Source organism: Zerene cesonia, chromosome Z (genome assembly GCF_012273895.1).
Source record: "Zerene cesonia ecotype Mississippi chromosome Z, Zerene_cesonia_1.1, whole genome shotgun sequence".
Lineage (NCBI taxonomy): Eukaryota > Metazoa > Arthropoda > Insecta > Lepidoptera > Pieridae > Zerene > Zerene cesonia.
In genome coordinates, this window is record NC_052122.1 from 11,183,691 (window position 1) to 11,199,309 (window position 15,619).

Genomic DNA, 15,619 nt, shown 5'->3' on the forward strand with positions numbered 1-15,619 from the left:
CCCTATAGAGCACATATGGGACACATTAAAAAGAATGATTAGGGCTCGTAATCCAGCCCCTACAACATTAGGAGACCTGAAAACCGCCATCAGCGAAGAATGGGCTCGAATTCCTCAAGAGACCATCAAAACCTTGATAAGGTCTCTAAAACGGCGAATGCAGGCTGTCGTTAGAGCAAGAGGAGGAAATACTGAATATTAATTTGAAAGAAATGTGTCAATAACTTTCATAATTAGAAAATTATGAAACTTTGAAGTTGATCAAAGAAAATTCCAAAAATTAAGGATTTTGTTTTTTAATCGAAATTTATCATTTTATTACTATTTTAACCATTTTGAGTGTTTAAATTAATGTAAGTAAACAAGTTTTGTTAATCATTTTAGTTTTGAAACAAATTTTCTCTATAGTTTGAGAAAAATTCACAATTTGCGGTAAAAATGCAGGTGGGCCGATTTTTTTGACGACCAGTGTAGTATTGTATAAAAATCTGATTAAATATTAACTATTTATTATTAAATATTAACTATTTTTAAATCTGATTAAATAGTTAATATTTAATCAGTATTTATACAATTAATTAATATTTATTAGATTATTAATTTACAGCATTGGTCGAGTCCTTTTTAACCGTTATGTATGTTTTTTTTCAACCGACTTCAAAAAAAGTCATCAATTATTCGCCTATATTTTTTATGTTTGTTCCATCATTACATTTTATTTGGTGAACAGATTTTTATGATCATTTTTATAATTTGAAAGCTGACGCCGCGTCGTGGTCTCATTTTGATTGAGTCTAGCTCTCACAATTTAAAGACGGTTTATTTTTTATAGAACATAATTATCCAAATCTATATGTAATCAAACCGTTTTTAACGTAGTTAAAATTTTATTGCAATTCCCTTCGTTTGTAATTACCCTGATTGACTGATTGAATATTACATACACATCGATTTGTCAGCAATCCTATTTGTAGCCGGTACGGCGCAAAAAGGAACGAAGCACACTAATACATAGATACCATGAAATCATATTTCTTATTCTCATAGAACTAGTAGATTTTTGTAAAACACCAGTTGGTAATACAAATGATAAGAAAGCGCTAGCCCGGTGACCGCAATTCTTTATGATTGCGTCTCAGACAGATGTTAGCAACTCGCTTACATTCAAACTGAGGGAAATATAGATTCGCTTTACGTGACCAGCGTGCAGAGATGCCACTGAAATTATGTAAGAGATGTTTTACTTAACTGTGACGACATTTTAGTATTTAAATAGTACACCATCGGCAGGATATGCTGTATATGAACCAGTGGTTAAATCTATTTTTATATTTGAGGGATAACACTTACTCTATTGAGAAATTTTTTGAAAAAAATAGAAAAAAGTGGGGTGCCCCTTAGGCACATGAAACCGAAAGAGTAGAAGAAATTCGATTACTGTGGCGGGATCTCGGGTGGCCGAGAGGCTAGGCATTGCTACGGTTAGGCAAAACGCGGGTTCGAATCCCGCCCCGTGATCGTATTTTTTCTATTCTTTCAAAAAATTTATCATTTATAAAAGCATTTCAATGCTGTAAAGCTAAAAAAAATCTTACTCTATTGATTAAATGAATGAATACGAGTACATAGAGTGATGTATCTCCCATAAAACCTGGAATATAAATGGAATATAACAATATGATGTATAGTATATATATAATACATAATATTGTTGCATATTTAAAAAAAATACTTAGTTTGCGTAAATAGCAAGAAGGTGAATTAAAAACTAAAACATTAGAACACTACGTATTGTGTATCTTTGTCGGTGCTATCATTTATATATCTGAAAGTATACCGTTCCAATAAACCATATTTAGCAGTAAAAACCGTAAGCTAACAAAAAATAAATAGAATTAAGAAACTCATTTATTACATTCAAAAGCAATATTCTTCACTGGCTCCTACGCTGGATGTGATTGTGTTGATACGACTTTTGAAAACTTTGAACTCGGCTCCTTGACGGAATTACGTGCGGTAAAATATTTCACATGATGAACGTTCAGGTACTTTCAATATACATAAATAATTTAATAAGCGATTTATGAAGCTATGGCTTAAAATAACACTGGTTAAAGAATCGATTTCCAAACTGCGGAACGATGGTTAGAAATTCACACATATTGGTAAAGTTTTATTGTAATCAGTCTTAGTACTATGTTCCCAATGTTGGAACACAGGTTTCTTATGAGTTCGGGCTATAACTCGCCTCGCTCGTCAAGTGCGCGTTAGATGTGATGTGATGACTTAGAAGTCGACATATGTAACATGTGGTCGAACTTTTGATTCTTGGACATGCCGGTTTCCTATCGATGTTTTCCTTCACCGTTTCGAGCAGTGGTGTTATTTTTATACTGTATTGGTTACGTCCCAGGTCTACACCAGTGAGCTACCGCTCATACGCATATAGCATAGTTGATAGAATTATAGTTTAAACGAGACAAAAGAAGGGATCCGGGTTTATAAACTTTCAAGAAATTTTTATCGCGTACATTCCAAAAAGTAGAAGAGTCCTTGTTAATCTGCTTGTTTTAAAGTTCTAACTAGTTTACCAATATATAGTCGACAATAGCACAAATAACAAAATGCAAACATTTTTATATTTCCTTATTACCTAAGAAAGAAGCAAGAAAAAAACATAACGTTAGAAAAAAATTGCAGATCTAACTGCAGACTAAAATTTTCCATGTACCTATGGATTTTTATTGTTTACATTTTAGTTGTAATTAAGCTTTGACTTCGACTAGTTTTCTTAGTTCTTAAGATAAATAAAGATAAAAACATTTCGCAATCTACATTTAATTGTAATCATGTTTAGTCTACACTTTTTAATTATAGTAGTAGATAGTATATACTTAGTAGATACAAATGTTAACAGCTTTTTTTATCAAAATATGCTAAAAATAGTGGACCGCGGTTTACTATGAACGTTGAGAACCTTTTTAATAAAGCATCGTACGACGATCTTCGTGGCAATGATATTTTTATTCAAAGGAAAGTCTTTGGGTTGTATGTAAGTATCAAAGTTTGTTCATTTATATTGCGATTCTCGACTATGTTCAGCATAATATATTGCAACCTCTACTGTAACGCTGACACTTTGTATACAATTGTCCATATTATAAAACCGGACATTTTTTTCATATCAAAATTCATATTGTTCTCATATCATTAGCACACTTATATTCTTCACCTGTTATACTGTATTACTGTACTACTTCACCTGTACACCTGTATTACTTCACCTGTACACCTGTATAACTGTATTACTTCACCTGTACCTTTTGTATTTAACGCCTCCTTTAGACTCGATTATGACCCACTTTAAAAGGACAGATTTACTTAAATCTTTGTACACTTATCAAGGATTGGTGACAATACATTAATAAATTGTTCATCTTATTAACCCGATAAGGATCGCCAGGATTTCCTTACGTGTAGTCTTTATAAAGCAATTGATGTTAGCTGATTCTACCATAAAATCGTATTTAATTTTTTTTAAGTTATTTTGGTATTTTGATCTCAGTCCTTTTCGTCGTTTTAAATACTGAATGACTTGAAATAAGAGGCATTCTAAAATTTAGATCAGTATATGCTTTTGCGGTTTTTCTCGTATATTCGAATAAAATTTCTACTCACTAGCATTACTTTAAAATCTTTACTTATTGGAACTTTCATAGGTAATTATGAATGATGCATGGTGCTGTCCGTGCAATGTCAGTGTTTAATTAAAGAATCACCAATCGTAAAAACAAATGTATTATGTTCTGTGGTATTATTGTGTTATTTTGACATAATCTTCGGATGTTTTTAGCTTACTCTCATTTTACACAGATAAAAAGAACTTTTAATACAGAGCCGCTAATTCCAGCTCCGCCTAGGTTGACGAGGAATAAAAAAAATATGGGCAATGATTTTTCGGCCTAGGCTTTTTTGGAGGAGGAGAAGGGGTTTTTAAATTGGTCTAGGAGATCCAGAGATTACCTCCTACATGGTCACCAAATTGCAAATTCACGAACTATGCCTCTTTATAATATATGCATATATTTTATGCTAAATGTACGCGTATATGTCCCACCGTAGTGTAAGCAGTGGTGGCTCAGTGGTGAGAACCTCGGACTTCAAAATCGATAAGTCGGGGTTCGAAATCGGGCGAGCGTGCAGGAAATAAATTAATTTTTCAATTTATCTGCATATGTGGATAAAATCACCACTGCTTAAAACGGTGAAGGAAAACATCGTGAGGAAAACGGCATGTCCAAGAATCAAAAAGTTCGACGACCTGTGACATCTGCCAACCCGCACTTGGCCAGCGTGGTGGATTATGGCCTGAACCCTAATAGGAGGCCTGTGTCCCAGCAGTGGGAACATATATGGGCTGATGATGAAATATCCCACCAACTAGATCTTATCTCAAAAGAAAAAAATACGAATTGTTTGATGGAAGCTTGATTATATAAAATGGATACTTCTCTTTCGGAAATTATATGAAATACGAAAAAAAAACGAACCACTAGAGTGAGTAGCGCTTTCACATAAATATAATCTTTAACTTACAATATAAGTATAGATACACAACAGCCACCGAAGAATTCTAATGAATTCCCTGTCATTACTTATCTATATGATAGCTTTATACAGTCACGCAATAGACGTTCAATGTCCGATAAATTGTATGCAGACAACTTTTACACCCACCTGTGCAATGTCGTTCAGATTTTGCACCCAAAACACACAGATTACAAGCATCAAACTAGCTAATTAATCCTATGTCTACTTCGCGGGGGAAGGCAAATTTTATTTTAAACTAGCTTGCCGCCTGTGGTTTAACCCGTCTGCTCAAATAAGATTAACAGTTTTCATGGAACATGTCAAATTTTCAAATAGAGCGCCGCAATTGGAATTAATAAATTTCATAGTCAAATACGCACCATAATGGTTCCTCACCGGGGAATTGGACGTATTTTTCTGTAAATAATAGCTCACGTCATTTTTCTAGCCCAACAGTTTCCTCTACATATAACATAAAAGTCATATCGTAATATTTCCTTTGCGGCGTGAAAGAAGAATAAACTAACAAACTTGTTCATTTGTAATATTTGTAAGGATTAGCTCTTTTACTGTGTGTAATATCACTATAAATATTGAAATGCATGTTGCGCCAAACAATAAAATGCGATAAAGAGCTTGTGAAAATCTATTCGATAGCAAAGCGAAGCGTAATAAACGTGTGGTGAAAAATTGTAGCGTGAATTACTTGTTTTTGTTTTTCAAAATATATAAATATATACTCTCTCTGTCGGTATGTTTGCAAAGTATGTACGAGATATGTATGGTTGTTAAGAAAATTATAACTTTTTACAATAATCTACACTACCGCATTGTCAGTACTAGATCAAATTTACATGGGATTACATGCCAGGCTCCAAGTTATAAATAAAAAAAATCATTATCAAAATTGTTTCACCCAATCGTAAGATATGATAAGATCCTGTTTGTACTCTTCTTGTAAAGGTGCACAATAAAGAGTTTTTGGATTGATTGATTGATTGATATGACAATTTCAGAATAAAATACAAACTGTTTTTGTTATGTTATTTTGAAAGAATAGAAAAAAAATTATCCCGCAATGTATAGCATTGAAATGCGTTATATTATTTATAACGCATTTCAATGCTATACAACTAAAAATTAAATTTGTTTTTGTTATTTTTTAAGTTGCTACTTACTTACTTAGTTATACTTTTATATAACTTATATTTCAATGTAACGCTGTTAGTTTAAAAGCAACAATATAAATCAAATTCAAATGATAATCTATTAATTTGATAAATCGACAAATATCCATTAACAAACAATAGCACAATCGAAACATTCAATTATTCCACACATTAACATCAGTGTCAATTAGTTTACAAATTATAAATATACGCCGCCTAATACTACTTAATATAAAATCAATATTAATTAAAGTTAACGTCCAGATAGTTAATCCAATCGCACATATCGATTGAGGGCATTAAGTGCTTAGGACAGTCTAAGTTATAACTTAGATGGATCGGTTATTCTAGGATCTTTGAGTGAGTGTTACTCACGAACGGTTTAAGGTTTAAGTTGATATTGATCAAGGATCGGTTCATAAAGTGTCGGATTCCGATTTCTATATTTTTATCGGTAGTAAAGTATAGCGGATGAATTTTTAATTCCTACACTCGATTTAATATTATTGTAAGTAAATATAAAAGCAGTGGTGGCTCAGTGGTGAGAACCTCGGACTTTAAAATCGATAAGTCGGGGTTCGAGACCGGGCGAGCGTGCAGGAAATAAATTGATTTTTCAATTTATCTGCGCATGTGGATAACATCACCACTGCTTAAACGGTGAAGGAAAACATCGTGAGGAAACCGGCATGTCCAAGAATTCAAAAGTTCGACGACATGTGACATCTGCCAACCCGCACTTGGCCAGCGTGGTGGATTATGGTCTGAACCCTCATAGGAGGCCTGTGTCCCAGCAGTGGGAACATATATGGGCTGATGATGATGAAGTAAATATAGATTTTAAGAACGAGGTAAAAAGATCCAAAGCCTTTCTTATATAGAAAGCAGAAGAGATTTATACATTACACTCTTAACTAATAGATCGAATTGGATGAAATTTGGTACAGAGAGATTCATTCGCTTAAAAAGACATAGGAGTTTTTATCACTGGTCTCCCACAGGAATCAGAAATATATGATTAAAATTCCGGGACGCTCTACATCTTTGACCTAGCGAGTAAAGCCACGAGTGGATAGCTTGTATAACGTAAACAGAAAAAAAACACCATAGAGGTCTAAGCCTAAGCTGAAGGCTTTGTGATCCTACTAATTTATAAACGCGATAGTTTTAATCATATATGGATGGATGTACAGATGTCTGTTTTCACGCAAAAATTCATCGTATTTGTATGAAATTTGATACAGAGATAGGTTATAGTCTGAATTAACAGATACTTTTTACCCGCCTACCGTGTGACGGCACGGCTTACAGCTAGTTAACGAAAAATAAACACATAGGGTGCTAGATGTCCATGTGGTAACTAGTCCCCATTCTTGCCCGTCCCCATTAATTCCATCTAAATCGTTCTATATCACTGATTGTGAGAGTGTTGAAAATTTGAGGGTTATTGAAATTATAATGTCAGATAAAACTGTGTTACTACAATAATTTATATCAATGGGCGACTCCCACGTCCACTTTTAGCCACATGATTTATGTTCATTTCATGCAACCAAATTTAAGCAACGGATAGGCTGGGGCATACAAGTTTTAAATACCGTATTTGTAAATATCCAGGATTATATGAAAACGTGAATATAGATATTAAACAACATGAATTATAGTACTCGTTTAAGGGTTGATTTGTGTAGTTAGGTTCATGGCAGCTTTCTTCATCCTACATAAACCGTAACTTTAGTAGTTACATCACACTAATATAATGTGAAAGTTTGTTTGTTTGGATGTTTATCCGTCAATCACGCTGAAACTACTCAACGGATTTTGATGAAATTTGGTTTACAGATAGGGTATGAGTCGACTTGGCTGATAGGATACTTTTATCCCGATTAAATGCTCCCTTGAGATAAAACAGGAAGCTCGATCCGGGCGGAGCCGGGGCGAGCGTCTAGTTATACATAATGCTTTGCATATGTCAATTATTGTATACCTAAATTTTATCATGTGAAACACGAATTTAATGTAATAACAAAAGAGTCTATGTACAGTCAATCCCGTATTTTATAAAATACGATATAGCTATTCAATATGAGCATTCAAAAGCGTTTCTAAAAGGAATTAGTTACGTAAATAAATGGTTCCATTGGAGTACTACGTATTTTCAATTTTAAGGAACAAAACAAGAATTGCTAATGGCTTTGACATACCTACAAAGGACTTGAAACCATTTGGGATTGCTCCCAAAACACAGGTAACTTTACAGTATTGAATAACAATGTTATTGCGTTTGCCGAAGTATGTGCCAGCTCATGGGTTACCACTAGCCCTTTCATGGACTGTGTAGACAAGGAAAAACGACCATGGCATGTGGTTTTAGTATTGTGTCAGAGTCAAATTCGAAGTGGACTTTAAATTGGAAAAGGATTAAGGAAGGATTGACGAGGGGAATAAAGGAAAGAACTAGGAAGGATAAGGCAAGGATATTGGGCCTCGTTTTCAGGAAACTATCAAATAATACCGAGGCTCTGAAACGTTCCTCTGCATATAATAAATTTAGTCCACTCCAAATTAATTGTCGAAATAAAATGCCCGTCTTTTACCACTAGCGTCGTATTTAATTTAATATCATCATTTCCTTTTGGGACTCGCCATAAACTGAGAGACGAACACTGTCTACTATTGAAAATGCGCTTTAGTTACCAACTTTGACACCTGAGTTTAATAAAACTAGGATTTAATCTCATGTGTATGTTTGGACATTCCGTTCCATTATTTAAGCGATGAAAATTCTAGTTATTGTTTTTGTTTTATAATTATCTTTTTGTTTTTTTTATTTTCTAATTTGAACATGCGATTGTTTTATCAAAGTTGGAAGCAGTTTTGTTCCGTAAAGACAGTTTTAGTAGAATTTTGCCTGTTTATTGAGTACAAGCTTTTCGCCCTGGCTTCGTGAAACATAATGTATTGCCTATGTCACTCCACTGAGTGAACTTCACTAAGTTATAGTTTTCTAATGGTTTAATAATTTTTTAAATCGGTCCTGCGTGAAAACGTTACAAACATGCAACAATATATAAATACAAATGTTTTCTCTTTATAATAATAGTCTAGATGTGTGATTTTATCATAAAAAATCCAAGATAATAATAATTATTATCGTTGAAATTGAGCTTCTCATTTTAACAACTCGCACCTGCGTTTCAATTCACGTACGATACTGATCATGCATTTATATGTAGTATGTAAGATAATAATATTATTATAATCTTATAACAAGTCAATGCACAATGAATATGACCCAATTAGTATTTATATAGATAATATTGTAGAATAAATAATCATCTAAATTTTTGCCAGTGTTTTATTTATATAAATAGTAGATTATTAGATTATTCTACTATATACTACTAGATTATTCTAGTATGTAACGCACGTATGAATAATGGGAAATTTAATGACGAACACGAATAAATATTCAAGGATAGTACCTTCACACTGAGGTGTTCCCAGATTTAGAAACTATTTTATGTCACTGGATAAGGTAAGGGGTAAAATGAGAGAATTAAATAATGTTAACTTTATTGAGGACATGCTTCATGGCCTGAGGTGTCGTGGAACCCTAACCAAAAGTAATTTTATTGGCCTTGAGTCAAATTTGAACCAAATACGGTAGTCGTCTTCAAGTCACATGTACACATTTCTACATTTAGGTACATTAAGAATTAATACTGATGTTAGGTTTGTGGATAGTTAAGGATATATCAAAAGTTTGTAAGCAAATCGCTTGATAGAGGTTGAGTTTACGTTGTGAAGTTGGTTGCAGTTGCGATGATAATTTAATATTGCGCGATGTTCAAGATGAACATTTATTGTGAATATTCTAGTTGTCAGTCTTAAAAACTACTATTGTACGTTTTATTTTTTAAATTAATTATCTATGTATGACACCATTTTGATGTTTCTTGTGACACAAGACTTGGATTAAATGTGCTGTGAAATAAGAAACGATTAGTATCTGAAGTTTCAGAGGAGACAATGAGATTTCTACTAGCGATCTTAAAAGTAGTAATAACATCAACTGATTTGCTTACTGGTACTCAGAGATAATATGTACAGTACAATAATTTTTTTAATTTTTGTATTCACGCGATTATAACTAAACTAACAAATTCTTCAACTTAACATTGTTATAATAGATTCGTTTAAAATGTTTGCTGTCGAATGCTCAGTTATAGATTAAGTAACTTTATATCAACATTCTACATAACACTCGTAACTAACAAGTTTAACATAATGTGTAAGTAAATTGAGTGAACAATTTTTAATGAAAATAATTTTGGGAATTTTTTATCTTCATTTAGCATTTTTTATTGTTAAACAACATATTAAATCCGACCTGAATTAATTTTGTTTCCTAATTGCTATTTCATATTAAATTTAGGACTGTGCAACAAATGCACTTACATATGAGACACTTGACCATAAAGGAGGGGGAAACCATATTGATTTGACACTCCCCTGTAATTCAGCATTCCCATACGAAACGGTAAAGCGAAATTTTCAACTTTATTCCCAGTATCATAGATCATTTATTGGATCGGCAATTATCACTTATCTCCACAAATAATATGCCATGTGAACTTGTCATTGTCTTAAAAATTATAAGATAAATTTTGACTTTAGCATGATTGATTTAAGGTCTAATTTCGTGCACACCAGCCGTCTGTTTGGCAAGTCACACCAGCACCGTAAGCGCGCTTTATCCAGACAAACTCAGTCACGCAGAGAAGCGCCGTCTACCTCATAGTTTCAGCCAATAGTCTAATTCGATTTTCAACTGCAGGTAACCTTTGTACAATGTAGTGGTTAGTCAATTTGATTCTCTAGAATCTACACACAATACGCTCGGGCTTCCCTAATCGAGTGATATGTTTGATTTGCTTCGGAATTCCTATCTCACTGTAACCGCAGATTGAAAATAGTTTCTCTATTCCTACGACGTACATACAATGCTTGAATAATTTCGGCAAATCAATTAAACAAAGTTCCTCTGTTTATTATGTATTTTGTGCTCGACAAAGCATGGTTATTATAGCAGGAAATGTTATATATATTATTCGTATTTATATTCTTACTTATTTTACGATATAACCAACCCACTGAGTTGGTTACACAGTCAACTCGCATATATGAGGTGTGTAAGAGATCTTAAAAACAGCTATAAAACTTTGTTGAACAGCCGCTTTGCTTGGCCCACAACTTCAACAGACGCTACAAAGCGTCAACGCAATAAAGCTCAAAACGTTTTAATTAAACTTATATTATTATGCCTTTTTTAATTATATAATTTTAGGGACATTTAAGATGGACCTCTTAAACCATTATAAAATTTCTGATATTCTCTTTCAAAAATTTTTGAAAATAAATTAATAATGACATTCAAAAGCGCCAGGTCAAAGCAATTGGCCTCAATGAACTTCAACGAATAATTAGCTCTAATAGTTAGCGTAGGATACAGAAACACGAATCCAATTAATCAAGAATTCAAACGTCTCCTAAGGTCTTACAAATCGTGGAGAAAAACCTAATAAGTGTGAAAAGTTAAGTTCGGTTTCCCATTGTGAGGATGAGAGGAAGGGGGGGGGGGGGGGGGGTAGAGGGGAGATAGATGCATTGCCCGTATATTATAATCGTTATCTTAACACGCTAAAAAGTCGGCAACTTTCTGGAGCAATAGCATTGTCATGCATAGATAATATAGTTGGATATAAAAGTGCATATAGTGTATGAAAACGTATTTAAAACGAAACGCAGAGTGGTGCCATATGGTTAAAGTTAAGAGGATTACTCCTTGTTAAAAAAAATCCCAAAATAAACTATCCGAATGGAAAGCAAAATGTAAATCACCGAATCCCTGACCGGTCTAGACAACGCTCAAGTTAGCATCGAGTTGAAGCTATGGTATACGGATCAAGTATTCACGCTCATTTAAAAGATTTTTATCAAAATGCTACAGGCGTACATTTCTTGTTTTCCATTACAAAACGAATGGTTGACGTTAATGCCGCCTCTTTCATCAAATGAAATGAAATAAATCAATGTTTCATTTAGACAGGGGATTAATGGATTTTTCAATATGCGAAGCGTTTGTGTGTGTGTGTAATGACGTATATATAGAACATATTGTAATGGTGCCGATAAATACCATTCTTAAATAAAGCGCGTTTTTTATCGTACGACTGTTTAATTAAATCCAATCTTAATTTGTTGAATGACAGTTAAATGTAGTCTAATTCTTAGTTATCTGTAGGAAAAAATAAAAAAAATAACATGTCAAACTCTAAGTTGCACCATGTGCACGTAAACCAGCTTTGTTAACGTATCGACGCTGCAAAAAAGTATATTGTGAATTAATTTTCCATTACATACGAAAGTACTATGTGTGTTAATCTTTGTTTCACGTCGCAAAGGAGCGATTTTACAATATAACATTTGTGTTTGGAGATAGTTAAGAGGCTAGAAGATGAACGCGGGCGAAGCGAAGGCGAAGTAGTTATATCATGTATTATAGAAGCTTTTAAATCTCATAGGAATAAAATATTTCACCGCGGTGAAATAAAACCACGTTATCTGCTCATTCTATCTCCAGACATAATAATAATGGAAAATAATCGCTCCGTTGCGACGTGCAAAAACAAACACAACACAAGTAATAAAACGAATAAACAGACAATAACTTTTGCGTTTAAAATATAAAAAATAAGGATATGTGAGATCAGCACTGTGGATTTTCAAAAATAGTACAATCGCCGACAAAACCAGTACGTGTTCGCAAGAGACACAAGGGCGTGTTCTTAGAATGATTTACGCACAAGATTGTACCGGATATAAAATGGCAGCCACGTTATATAAAACCACAGATTATACGAGACAAATGTCAGCATGGACTTGACGGGAAAAGAATGTTAGTTACTTTATGGCGTTATTGTCTTTTACGGTTATGTTGTAATATAACTTTGTACCTGCGATAGTTACATAAAGTTTATCCTTAAAAATATCATAAAATATGCTGGAAATTGCTTGCAAATACAAAATGCAAACACTTAAATATTAGTCGTGACAGCAAGATCTAAACTAAATTAAATCAAAGTCTTAGTATAAATATGAAGTGCGCTAAAAATATAAAACTGGAATAATAAGACTAATTAAAAATTATCCCTTGCGATGTAATCTTATCACTATAAGTAATATTTACCAAGGTAAGCAGCAAAATTGAAAATACATGTAAAAATACATATTTATTATAAGAAAGTTGAGTGTAACAAGATTGAACATAGATATGCATAGTAGTAGATAAAAACCTTTTAAAAACGGGCAATACCTGGAAATGGGTACCTCATCAGACGACCCACTAGCTTAGTTGCCCACCGTATCACAACTAAAACCATAGAACCAAAAAAAATGACCCAATATGTACACGGTACGCGGTACATAGAACATTAAATTTTAATATCCTCCCTGATTTTAGTTAAAGGCTTTACAAAAATGCTTAATGAATATGACAATACTTATTAAGACAAAAGGAGAATGGCTGACTACAAACATGAGTATTATTTTCTTGCCAATATCCCACAACCTTGCCTTCACAGTACACTTTATGGAGAGCTTGACTTTAAGCTTGAGCTTCGATAGTATTTATAGACAGGTCTAGATGTGTTATCAATCATAACAATATAATTTTATCCATAAAAAGAAACAGTACGTTTGACAATTTCGGTAGAAATCTTCGAAAACCCTTTTATTGGAGAATGCTTTGGCGCATACCCAAGGCCCTCGGGTAGTGGCTCTGGGTTATGTCGTAATCTCACTGCAATAGTGGACTACCGACTCGACTCCAATGCATTCCTTCAAGCCGCTTTCAAGACAGCGCTACGGGTGTTAGAAATCGTCCGCTATAAACTTGGTGAACTACAATAAAGCTTTATTGAAGCACCATATTTAGCAAGTATGATTCTTTACTTTCATTAGAAGTAAATTCTTTTTCCTGAATCAAAGTAAACATTCCAGACTAGGGTTGGCAGCGGCCTAATTGGATTAGATACAATATATCTAACACAGATTCGATAGCACTTTTTCGTTTAAACTTTTAACCGATTGCAGCGGAATTGCCAATAACAAAATTGTGGTATGCTAGTTTTATTTTAGCTACACGTTCCCAATGAAATTTACATGTTTCAAAACTGGAAATTCCTCTTCGTACAAAATTCCCATCGTTTAGAAACATGAATAAATTAAGTCCTCAATCTTTTTGAGTAATAACACTATTAGAATTATTTATTTGCTTCATTTTTAAGTCTTTCATGCTTTACAACCTTACTAGCTGCGCCCCGCAGTTTCACCCGCTTAAGTCTGGATTCCGTAAGAGTATCGGGATAAAAAGTTGCCTATATGTTTTATTCCAGTTGTCCAGCTATCTACGTATCGAATATCATTGCAATCGGTTCAGCATTTTTTGCGTGAAAGAGTAACAAACACACACACACATCCATACAAACTTTCGCATTTATAATATTAGTAGGATAGGATAGGATTACTATTACTTGTAAAAATACAGTGGTTAATTAGGCGGATATATCACTAAAAAGTGATAACCATTAATTTTTCCGAAATGATTCTAACATAATCTATTATTTTGAGTCACTCTGAGTATTTAAACAAACAAACATGCAATAATCGTTAATTACAGTGCAGGGTACCAGTTAAGCTACCTGGGTAGGGTTACCAACTTTAATATTAGTGACCTTTCCTATTAGTGACCTGACCTTTCGGCATCCCTCCTCAACAATCGAATTTCTTGGTGACTATGATAGTTGTTAATCATATCAATAAAAGGCGTGATTTAACGCAGTGAAACCGAAATATACACTCGAAGAACTCCAGTGTATACCCAAGATATTAAAGGTAACAAAACAATTTATACCATTGTAAGTCTATGTCAAGTAGGCCTGCTTTCATTCTGTACGTTATTGTACTTTCAAAGAAATAAGTAGTAGAATAAAGTCGATATTTTGTAGTACATTTATCTAATTCAGAAAACAGTGACGTAAAGCGTTGTATAATTAAGAAATTTTGTCAAGAAGGATTACATCTAAAATCAAGAAATTAATTAGAAAGATAATTGGCAAAATTAAAATCATAAATAATATATTTAGCACATTCATATATACATTAAGATAATCAATACAACAGCGCGATACACATCAGCATACGTTACACGGAAAGTTACTGCATCGCTGCTTTCCGACGGACGATGCCCCTTAATATTATATGCATCGCATCTCGTCTTACAATACAATCGGATACAACTCTCTCCAACAACAGAGAATACATTTTGAACTGCGCTGTCATATGTTATGTACTTATTTATATCTTTAGCAGATATCGTTTTGATCTGTTGAAGTTTTAGACATTGTTCAGCGAGAAAATTTTCATTGGCAAAGAATGTAATTTTTCGTACTTTTCTCAGACATTTTCTTAATTAGAATAGAATAGAATAGAAATGCTTTTAATTCTCTCCATATTTACTTCTTATTCAATAAAGATGGCGCCTTACGCCTCTGCAAATCGATGGTGCTGGTCGTTTAAAACTTCTAATAAATGACCTTTTATTGTGTCTAGTATTCACAATTATCTTAATACGACCAACGATTGAAATAATCATTGTAATCTATGGACTTGGAAACAGAGCAAATAACATTTCCAATACAGACTACATACACACGAAGCATTTAAAAACCAAGACGAAGATGATTGTTTATCGATCTACTGTCCTTAGTATTCTCCTATATGGGGCTGAGACCTGG